Source organism: Oryzias melastigma, linkage group LG7 (assembly GCF_002922805.2).
Source record: "Oryzias melastigma strain HK-1 linkage group LG7, ASM292280v2, whole genome shotgun sequence".
Classification (NCBI taxonomy): Eukaryota; Metazoa; Chordata; class Actinopteri; order Beloniformes; family Adrianichthyidae; genus Oryzias; species Oryzias melastigma.
The window spans coordinates 15211200-15222843 of record NC_050518.1 but is presented as its reverse complement, the minus strand read 5'-3'; the positions used below and the strand labels follow the sequence as shown (position 1 = coordinate 15222843).

At 39.8% G+C, this 11644-nt stretch overlaps 1 protein-coding gene and 1 long non-coding RNA gene across 4 annotated transcripts in view; one reads left to right on the top strand and one right to left on the bottom strand.

The window, feature by feature from the left end:
* Positions 1 to 11644, top strand: part of LOC112159376 (acid-sensing ion channel 1) — a 71618-nt gene that overhangs the window by 16074 nt on the left and 43900 nt on the right. The gene's annotated exons all lie outside the window — the stretch shown is intronic.
* The window catches only part of LOC112159379, a 51146-nt gene continuing 48319 nt past the window's right edge, over positions 8818 to 11644 (bottom strand). For both annotated transcript variants that reach the window (XR_002921470.2, XR_002921471.2), the window contains exon 3: positions 8818 to 10190. This is a non-coding gene — a long non-coding RNA (uncharacterized LOC112159379). The remainder of the gene's footprint in view (positions 10191 to 11644) is intronic.

The following is an 11644-nucleotide window of genomic DNA, read 5'->3' as shown; positions in this document are numbered from 1 at the left end:
GTCCAATATCAGAAATTAATAGACTAAATTGGACAACTGCTTCCGCGAACTCCATTAATTTCTGATGATGGACGCCTTGAAGGGCAGCATCCCGCTTAGACCATGGTCACATACGAAAGACATGAATATTAAATCAAATATTAGTACTTCATTTTGTGATTTTTTACATTTAAGTCGTTATTGTTCAGGATATGTAAACAAAGTATCAATTCAGGATGCCAATTCAGGAAAAAAAAATGAAACTAGGTGATATTTTTATTATTGTCTCGAATAAAACCCTTCCGCTACCTTTGGGGTCCAGATGACTCCAACCACATATTGATGTGTGATTCCTTCCATGACAAATGTGGACAAAGGTGAACAGGATTTTATGTCTGCCATGGACATTAGTGAAACTCAAAAATCAATGATAGAAAAAAGTTCAGCGCACTGTCTTGTGGGGCCCAGATGTCCCCATTTTTAATGTAAACAAGCCAAGGAAAGCGGAAGAGTTACAATAAGAAAAACATCACAAGTCCATGTCCATCTGCGGTGCAGCCCATCGTCGGCGGGGCAGTATAGCAAGCTCCGTTGCCCAGGGACCGGCGGACTGGGCGGCAGACTTTGCTTTCTCTGCCAGACCCTGGGGGGAGTGGCGCTCACTAGCTCACTATACTATCCACTGGGGAGCTGGCTAGCATAGCGGCCGCAATCTGTGAAGACTGACAACCTGTTCAGGGTGTGTCCTGTCTTCACCCAACAGTAACCAGGGCAGTCTCCGGCAACCCTGCCACCCCAGCTGGTAAGAAAATGGATGGAAGTTCTCGATGAAAATCCCCAAATTGAGCAGCCGTATTGGATTTTTCTTTATACTGTTTGTTCGAGTCACTTAAAATGCCATTTGCCCAAAGTTGAGTCCCTGATTAAACCGGACTGCAGGATCTCAAATCGTGTCTGTACATTGACTTAACACTAAATCTGGTGTGAAAGCATCATAACCTATCTCAAAAGATGTAATAAAGTGACAAATTTGTTGGTTTAGGTAACACCTCTTGACTCTTTACTAATAAACCTTCTTTATAGGGTTTGTTGGAAACATGACTCACAAAGGGATAGGAGCTGCACAGCTGACTTGCTACTTGACCTAAAAGCAACCAAATGCATAATCCTGTTTCATGTAATCATTGCAACATAAGGTAGTTGTTGGTAGTCAACAGAAATCCTCCCATCTCGAGTCATGAACCTCACCAGAACAATGTGCCTTTTGCATTCATTTTTGATCCTCGCAGTGTCACTTCCCCCATAGGCTTGACTGTACACCACAAACATCAACCTGGGAACATGCTAACAAACACTTATAGACAATGACATCAAAGAGCAGCTCTTCACACTGCGCGTTAGATCCATGATGGAGCTTTGAAGTATAATCTGTTGTTGTGGGCCATTTTCCGTGCCCTTATCCAGTGCAAGCAGAGTCATTTGATGTAACGTTATACATCTGATGTTTAACCTTACATTAGTGGTTTTTTTATATAACTGCTACCTCAAAAACACGCTTTAAAACTTCCTCTTAGAGATTAAAATGCAAGTGGGCTTTTGTTGGTGTAATTAATCTGTCCGATCAGCGTCATTTCACTGACCTTTAAAACTCTCAAGAGTTTGTTTCTGTCGGAGAGCTGCCTTTACTAAACCTCTCCAGAAGCACAAGGCGGAAAAGACTCCTCTTCATCTCTATGGTACCTCATATAATTACATACATAATATAGATGGGTTATTACAAAGAAAACCTCCATGGCTTTCAGGAAAAAGAAGATGATGGTGTTTGAAAGCATGCGACTAATAAATAATAACCCTCTGCTGAAATGAAGGTGTTTATGGATAATTAGTCATTTATTTCAGGAACTTATGCCTCGTTTACATTGAGCGGTATGGACCAGACCAGTCCCCTCTTGGCTGGTTTAGAATGGCCAAGGAATTTCAAGTGAGCATTTCCATTGAGCGTTGGACCATCAAAGCACATGCAAGATGTAGACCACCTGGACTGCTCAGTGGAAACGAGACATTAGAGTGTATTCAGACTGGAAACATTTGGTTAGTGAGAGTTTATTTCCCTCGATAGACAATACAGAAATACACCCGGCTTCTGTACGACTGTGCCCGATGGGGTGGGGGTGGTCTTAAAGGAACCCCGCGTCTAAAGTAACAAACACCCGTTTGAGCTGAAGTTTATTGAAGACAGGACCCAATTGAAAGACGCATTCTGCATCTAAAATGAAAGTTTTTTTTACTGATCAACACTAGCTCTGTGGAGAAATTGAGTGTTGTGTTAGACTGGGGGCGGAGCTATCAGAGCATACTCTTCCTGGAGGGAGAGGGTCACATCGTGCTGACATCAGCACGGTTCCACCTGCTCGTTTTCGTGGGTATGGGAGGGGCTGCTGCAGACAGCACAGGTTTTTAAAGGATTACTCTTAAATGCATGAATGGACCAAAATACCACTTTGAACAGTAAAATGTATTTAAAACCTCAAAAACTACAATTTTCATGGTAGATCTCAACATAACTGCACTGGAAAAACAAAGTAAAAAATTCTTGAAATAGAAAAACAGTGCTTTAAATAAACAAATAGGGTTACAAAAACGGTCTACCAGGAATTCTAGCCGCAAAGATATATTCTGTTAAACTGAGATTTTTTTTGCTATTGAAAAACTTTTTCTTGCAACACAGATAATAAGACATTATTTCTTGAAAACCGGTCTTTTTACTTTCTCAAGATTCAGTATTTGCATCTTGCCAATCAAATCTGTCCGACGCAAGAATTTCTCAGCTGTCCCTCAGCTGCTGGACGAGGACATGGAGAACAAATTAAAAGAAGAAAAGAACTAGAGGAGTATAGAGTCTTATCCTACCGCATACACCCCTTTGAGGTGAGAGTTGTGTGATGAGTTGCGCTGAGCGTTAGCGCTTCAACAGTCGTCAGTCTCCTCAACCCAAACATTTGCTTCAGGACTTCGCCTTTCCAAGATTCCCCACAGATTCTGCCTGTGACCCCATCCTTGCAAATATTTGATCAGTTCTGCCTCGGCAATTCTTACCCGCACTGGAATATAAAGTAGACACACATGAATCATGTAAATTGTTGTTTGTTTCGTGTGTGTGTGTGTTGACATTTGTGCAACATTGTGCGTACGCTAATTCTTCATCTAACATCTTACTGACCTTTCTGCTTCTCTTGAAATGAGAGAGATGGATAATTTATGTGGTGGCTAAATTATGAGTCCAGCAGTGATTCTAGTACTGAGACTCCCGTACTTCAGAAAAAAAAACCATCAGACGAAAAAAGAGGTGACTGTAGAAAGGTGTCTACCCTGGAGAGATTGGAGGCCATTATTTCTCCCCTCTCAACTGCCTTTTATAATGTTCACCCCATCACAGCTCCCAAACAGTAAAACATCCTTCCTTTGAAGACCGTCTTTGATGGTCGGCATTGTTAATCTTTACATCATTTCATTTCAAAGCTTGATGAAAGAGATTCCAGTGCCAACTGACTGATCTTTTTTAAAAGGATCAAACCAAGAAAAAAGGTACCAAGATAATGAAAATAAACTCTCCCCAGCCGCTGGCGATTAGAGTTTGGTTTTCTTCTGAATAAGTTGGTTCTGGTTCTTTTGTGATAAATGGGCCTCAAATAAATAAAAATTAAAACTAAAAAGAGGCTTCTGTGATTATGCATATAAAAATTGCACCTATTATGAGTTTTAATTATGTTTTAAACATATTTGTGCAAAAAAAATCAGAAAGTTTACTCAGAAAAACAGTTGATTTATCTTTATTTTGTTCACATTTTAAACATTTTTTTATGTGAACAAAGGAAAAGTTGAGCAGATTTACGTAACACTCTACTGAGGATTTTTTTAAATCAAATTAAAGACTAATGAGGTTTTATTTTCTTCAAATATACTAAATTACTTTATTGCAGAGGGCTGCATAAGAAAACTGGTGTTCTGTTCTCCCTTTCATGTCCAAATCATTAGAAGCATTTGTTAATATGTTATTCTATACTAAGACTCACTTATGAGTGATACAAATATTATGAAACTCCATCCATTGTCTTAACCTCACCTTAGACAGGTGTTGAGTCCATCACAGGGCCTATTATGAAAATGTAGGTAATCAAATTGATAAACAAAGAGGCAAAAATGTATGTAAATTATAAAAGGGAAGTTATGATCAACCACATTAATGTAATTTTACACTTAAGGGTGGTGCTACACACGTGCATTGCTTACATTTTGAGGATTTGCATGAGTTTCCGTCAGAAAATGGCTCTTTAATGGGAACTATATTAAGAAATATCCATCCGTCCATCCATCTTCTTCTCGGACCGGGTCGCAGTCTAAGCAAATATCCCAGACTTCCCTCTCCCCGGCCACCTTCTCCACCTCCTCTGGGGGTACCCAGAGGCGTTCCCAGGCCAGCCGAGAGACATAGTCTCTCAGTTTATCCTGGGTCTTCCCCGGGCCTTCGCCCTGTGGGACATACCAGAAACACCTCCCCAAGGAGGCGTCCAGGAGGCCCAAGGACCAGATGCCCGAGCCACCTCAACTTGTTCCTCTCAATGTTGAGGTGAGGCGGTTCTACTTTGAGTTCTCTCCAATTGACCGAGTTTCTCACCCTATCTCCAAGAGAGCGCCCGGCCATCCTTCAGAGGAAACTCATTTCGGTAGTCGGGATCTCGTTCCTCCAGTCATGACCCAGAGCTCATGACCATAAGTGAGTACTGGAGCAGAGATCAACCGATAAACTGAGAGCTCTGTTTTCTGGCTCAGCTCTCTTTTACCTCAACAGACCGAAACAGCGACCGCACAAAAGTTGAGAGTATCATATGGAATTGTCGGATTCACAGCTCCTGTATAAAATCACCCACCAAGATTTCCCAAAATCTCTTCATCCGTAGCCCCTCTCACGTAGCCAACCGCTCCATTTTTCATGCATCACCGTGTCTTTAAAGTGTTGTGTTTATTTGCATAATTATGATTTAATGGAAACAGTGTAATAGCAAAATTGTGTTTTTTACATTTGTAGAATTTCAATGTAGTTTTTGCGCATATGTGTAATGGAAACACAGCCACTGAGGAGAGAATGGGTGATGTCAGAAATCATTATTTAGTTTTTCATATTTTAATTGAGATAGGTATTATTCAACCCACAATATAAACATTTTCTTACCTGCACTGTTTTTTTTTCATATACTCTCCTGACCTTTTTCTATGAGTAACAAGTGATCTAGTTGTTCCATATAGCTTGTTAACAATGATTGTTAAATGGCACTAAATAGAACGTACTCAAAGAGAACATTTCAATCCAATTCAAGTGAATTATTCTGAATTTATCGATGCTATGTTATATTCAGCCCTTATATTCTGACATCTATCATCTCAGGTATTAGCAAACAGATGACATATTAGTGTTTAGCTAGTTTCAATCTAAAAACAGAAATTATTACCAGTATTATCAGTAGAATTTAAGCTTAATAGCTCTGATTGGAATGTTTTTGAACACTTTGCATACCTATTAAAGTGGTTGGAGAGTGCAGGTACAGCCTCCACAGAGCTATTTCTATCTTCACAAAGCATCAGTGAATTCATTTATATTCTGATGAGGTGTGTGAAGGAATTTAACAAACCACTAATACAAATTTAATAAAACACAAAAGTTTCGACTCACTCAGGGGTGTCAAACTCCACGCCTCGAACTGGTTTTCCCCAAAACCCGTTTTTTGTGCTGCTGATTACCTGGATCAGGTGTGTTCAGTCAAGAAAGAGCTTTATTGGCAGGTGGGACACCATCCCTCCAGTTTGACACCCCCACTGGAGGAGAAAAAACTGCTTAAAGGACTCGCTGCTGCTTTTCTGTCAATGTTTCAAGCTGTTGTCATCCGCTGACATTTTTCATAACACGCTTGTTAGCTTGACACTAATTCTCACGACGAATTCAGAAAAATACTTGCAGCAGAGACCGCGCTGTCCCTTACCTCAGGTAAAATAATTTTTTTTTTCAGTCAAACTCCTTCTATCACTCAGAGCGTTACTTTGACAGATAAAGAAATGCTCCAGCAGTTCCAACAGAATTATCGACCGCTTCCAGAGCTCCTCTGCGTTTGAAGGGAATCATCACTGCTAATTGGACTCTTAGGTATTTCTGGTAAAGACAGCAGAGTGATTTTTATTTCTAAATGCTCTCGGCAATGAATTCCACCAAACCTTGACTGAGTGAGTCTGGTTTTGACAGAGCTTTGCTTGATTTGATTTCTGCCGCCTTTTTGTGTTTTTTATGTTTGTTTTGTGAGTCAGATTTTGACAGCTCCACCCTGGGAGTAGATGTAAGTTTGTGAACTCTCAGCTCCCTACTGTCCTGACAGTCGCGCTATAATTTCTGTACTCTGATCGCTGCTGTCATATCTCAAGAAGCAACGTGCATTTGTAGATTTTTACAAGCAAAATATTAAACAAGTTGCGCTTGATAGATAAGACGAGACAGCCCAGAGGATTAACCCATTTATATATTTCATCATTCGCGAGCTGGATGGCAGCAGAGACATTGAGGGATCCAATTGAAGCAGCATAAGGAACTTGAAGTGGCAACTCTGCATATTGTCTTCTAGGCTTTAGTGCAAGTCTTTAAAAGAAAAACACACTTTCAATGCAGTTTGGCGACAGCCTAACACAATAATTGTGAAGAACTTTCAAATTAAAACTATATATTTTAGTGATTTACTTTGTTTACAGTGTTTTTGTTCTCTGGAGTGATCTAAAACCAGCAGCGTGGGTCACGAAAACTGCAAAAAAATAGAACACTGTCATTGCACTGTTACAGTTACAAACACATTTGAAATAAAAAAGTGATTCTTTAAGCACACCAAAGAAGTCTGGCTGTATTTTAGGGTGTATTCAGACTATTCGGTCCCCTTAAAGTGAAGTTTGTTTCCGCTCATAATGCACAACAAATTTGCACCCAAGTGATCCAGGACCTGGTTCTCAGACCCAACTTCTGAGGTGGTCCTGGTTCGTTTCCAATTGGACTGAGCCCCGGTTTGCTCTGAGTTTCCTCGGTTTGAAGAGGCTTGGTGCTCGGAGTGAAAAAACTGGACCAAAATGGCCACCGTAGACGGTTATTACAGGATGTAAACAGAGTAAATAACAGCTTTAGCGTGATACACATTGTCACAGTGTTTTCCTGACAGTCTAAATCAGGGAACGGCAACTTTATTAATGGGGAGGGCCACAGTTTTTCTTAATTACACTTCCATAAATAAGATAAGAAAAAGGGTACCATTTTAAATAAGACCAAATCTTTGTAAGCTATATTTATAAACCTGTCTTCTTCGTTGAAGGCCACCGGCTGCAAATTGTTTGTGAGTGCCATCTACTGGCAAACCATGTAATAAGAGTTTGGAATTAGTTCTACAATAGAGGAAACATCGTCTGAAAATCCATGAGGGCCAAGTTGAATGAGGAGGTGGGCCGCCAGTAGCCTATCCCTGATCTAAATGTCATAAAAACTTATCAGCGTACCTTCTTAGCCATCGTCACCTCAGTAACTGTCTTGCAGGATGCCTCTGCTGCACCAAAGTAGCAAAAGTAAGTGTTATACCAGACGCTGATATAATAATCTAATAAGGGAACTATCCGAAAAAGGATTGCACTTCTATGGCCATGTCTGAATTCCCACCCTAACCCCTAACTACTAAAAAACTATCTAGTGTCCTAAATTTTAAAAGCAATTCAAACACCATGCTCAGTACTTTTTTTTTCTAAACGCGAGCTATGGCATCACTGATTTCACAAATCTAATCCATACAAACATTTCACAACATCTAATGCTACTCCACTGTTTTCCGATGATGAAAATGTTGATATTGTATTAAAAATTTTAATTTAAACACGTTTTGTTTTGTTTTGTTTTTTTCACAAAAAATGTTCAACCGCAATGCATTGTGGTCTATATTTGTGAAAGTAGTAGTGACCATTGCTGAACTCTAGTTTTTCGCAAAGACTTCTAAGAAACTTCTAGGGCACTTGATTTTGGAATTAGATTTAGATTTAGATGTAGATTTAGACCGCACTACAAAATGACGAACGCACTATTTAGTGAGTAGAGAAAGATTCAGACAGCCTATGATTTCTTCCTCTTGTTGCTTTGGCCTGACCTCGTTTATGTCTGCAATGGAAAGTATCTATAACAGAAACATTGTCTCATTTTCTCTACGAAATAATTTGTAATTACACCCACATAACTTAACAAAATACATGTTAAACTTACAGATCTGAAGGTTTAAAGCATGAACTTACTTCATCACAAACACACTCTCCGCTGACTCAAAAGAGAAGCTAGCTTCAATATAAACACGTTCTCCTGTTTTCCAACATGGATGAACTAGGACCCCTAAGGTGTCCATCGATCTGCCTGAAAAAATTACCAATACAAGGGAATTTACAACACTACTTGTTTTACACCTCTCCTCGCACTGCTTGCTGCTGATTACCTGGACCATGTATTCATTCAGTCAGAATTTGGCGATATCTGATGGAGCTAATTAGCAGCTAGCAGGAATTAAAACACTGTTTTAAAGCAAAAAAAAAAACAGTAATTCTTGACATTTTGTCATATATTCACAAGTTTCAAGAGTGAAATTCCTAAAGGTTTTCTAAAAAAAAAAAAGACAAAGCTGCCACTCACATCAACTCCTCACTTTCAGGTCAGAGCAGCAGCTGTCGTGTCTCCTGATCTGATCTGGCTGCAAAGTTGTGTCACTTCTCCCCTCAATCTCCCTGTAGTTTTTTTTTCTTTTATTCTTGCTTCATTACAACTGCAGCACAGAGCATTTTTCCCATCGGTTCCCATGAGCGGGACGTTTCTCATTGTGTTTTCATGCCATGCTCTCTCCTTTTCTTAGGGCCCTGTTTCTTACCTTTCCTTTCTATACATCACTCCTCCACATGCCCTCCTCTTTGTTCTCCATGTTCCCATGACACTCCTGTTCAACTCCCCAAATTCAGAGCCCAAGTTCCAAAAGAAACGTCATGATTCAAAGCGAAACTAAACTTTAACAACAGCACAGTGATGAACTAGTGCAGATGGTCGCAGGGGATCAAAGTAATTTTCGTGCTGAACATGTAGTATTTAGTGCTGACCATCTCCATGCACTGACTGGAAAGAGTTTTCACATTGCCCCAGCACAGAGCTCATAACAGAATAAAGGCCGTCTGTCAGCAGTGAGACTCAACCTCACAGCAGGAGAGCTGGAGTGCAACATCTATTTTAAAGCACTCTGCCTCCTTCCAAGCAGTATCTGCACATCAACCACTCCAACATGACAATGCAAATGACTTGAAATGAACCCTCTTTGGTTCAGGCTGGCAGCATCTTCATGATACCAGAGACTGCCATCGAGGTGGAGACAGTTCGACGGTTCCTGTGAGGACATCTTGGACTCTAAGAGAAGGATGGGGGGGCAAGGACGCTGAAAATAGCAAAGGCTAGCTGCGCTGCTGTGCACATGGTTTATTTATTCTAAGGATTAGTGCAGGTGACTTAAGGGACGGCTTCAGTGTGGACTGGATTGCAGAGGGTTGGTTGTGACTCAAATGTCTCAGTTTCAGACTATGGAGTCTCCAAAAGAACCTCAGGTCCTTAAATCACTTAAGTAATTTTGATCGCATGGAGCTAACAGGCAAAGTACTCAGTCAACACTGAAATTACTACAATTCCCTGCCACCTTTATATGAGAGAATGCAAGAATACTGTTTAAACAAGTAAAACATTTTATTAGAAGCACAAGTGCAGCTAAGTGATGAAAGAAAGCAATTTTATTTGAAGAATAAAGAAAAAACTGGAGCGATGCAAATCAAATGCAGGCTAGGCGACCAGAGGAACTTGAGGAAAAACTCACAAAGATTGCCAAAAAACACACAGGATGCCATTCATTATGCTAACTTATGCTTCCCCGTCTTTTTTTCTCCCTCATGACCCAGAAAACATTTTCTTCAATCTCCTACCAGTGCAGCCAGTTAAAACTGCCAGCTGCTTCATGCATGAGTCGCTCAAATCTCAGCTGGTTCTCCGCCAGGTCCTGGGGAGCCCAGAGAACTCTTCTGACTGAGAGCTGGCTAAAAAATGGCTGAGTGTTGGCAATCCTTAGAGGCTGCATCTGTAAAATGAAAAAAAAAGTCTCTGTTACAGCTAACATCAGGGAACATGGAGACGTCTCCCATAGATGGTTCATCTCTGCACTTATGGTTGACATGGCAACAGCCAGGGACAGGTTACTTATCTAATTTGACAGTTTTGACGCATCTGTCTTCACATCTTTATATTATTTTTTTTACATCTTTGCTGGGAGATCCAAAGATGAGAGCAAATGTGGAGATACATTAGCAAGATAAAACATAAATAAACGTAAAAGTACAGAGCAGGAAATAAGCACAAGAGAAACATCTGATTTAGGAGAGGTATGCCAAAACATTTCCAACTTCTGGCAACCAGATTTCTTCTCCCCAACCCGTTCTGATTAAAAACTTAATCTAAGCAAATCTGAAAAAAAACAAAAATTGGAAAACAAAAAAAAGAGGAGCAAAAAGCACAAGGTTGTCATGTTATAGAAAAAAAGTAAACAACAAAATAAAATACTGTTAAGGTACTATATTTAAAAAAATAAAAAAAGGTTAATAAAGTTTAAAGAAAAAACGTGAAGCAATACAAGATATCCCTTATTTACCTGACTCTTTCAGTACAATAACAAATTAACTTTTTAAACTGTTTATTCACTTATGCAATGTTGACTTTGAAGGAGACGATCTTTCTATTAGAAAAAGGATCTGCAACCTGAGGATCTAGAGTCACGTGAGGCTTTGTTTTCCTCCATTGTGGGTCTTTGGCTTTGAAGAAAAATACAAACAATCTGAATGAATTAATAGGTTTGTTGATCAAATATTATCATTTTATTTTATTTTTTTTTAACTAGGATGATCTTACATTAAATTTAATTGTCTTTGTTTATTTATTTTTGTCTTTTTACCACCACTTTCTACAAAATGCACACGTCAGATAAATAAGTAAAATAACGGTTAAGGTTTTGATCTGTTGTCATAGTGTTTTTTTTTAATTAGTCAAAGTTTATATCCTTATTTCGTGTCTAGTTGCTGTTCAGAGGCAAATTATTAATCTGCTGCAGCTGTAGGTTATTATGTGACACAGAATGCACTTTTATTTTGAAAGGAACTCGTATGTGCTCCTATTAATTGTAAGATAATAGAAAGATAACCGTCATGAATTGGTCCCCTGTCTCCCCTCTCTGGCCATTAGTGGGATCAATCACCTGAGTACTAGCTCTTCCTGAGTCTCCACGTTGCACTTCCCATCAGCCCCTGCTGTCACTCGCAGAAGTTCCACAGCCGTTTTCCATCTACGATCACTCCCAGCAGTATTTATTCTGAGCAATGAGCTCTGCTCAGTGTGAAGTCTTGTTTGTGCCACTCTGCCTGAATCGCTGAGCGTTCTCATCCTGACCTGATCTTCTGTTTCATCTGACCCTTCTTTGTCTTCAACTCTGATTGTTTGCCGCCTGCCTTGACCACTCTGCTTGCTCTCTGACGCCTTCATGCT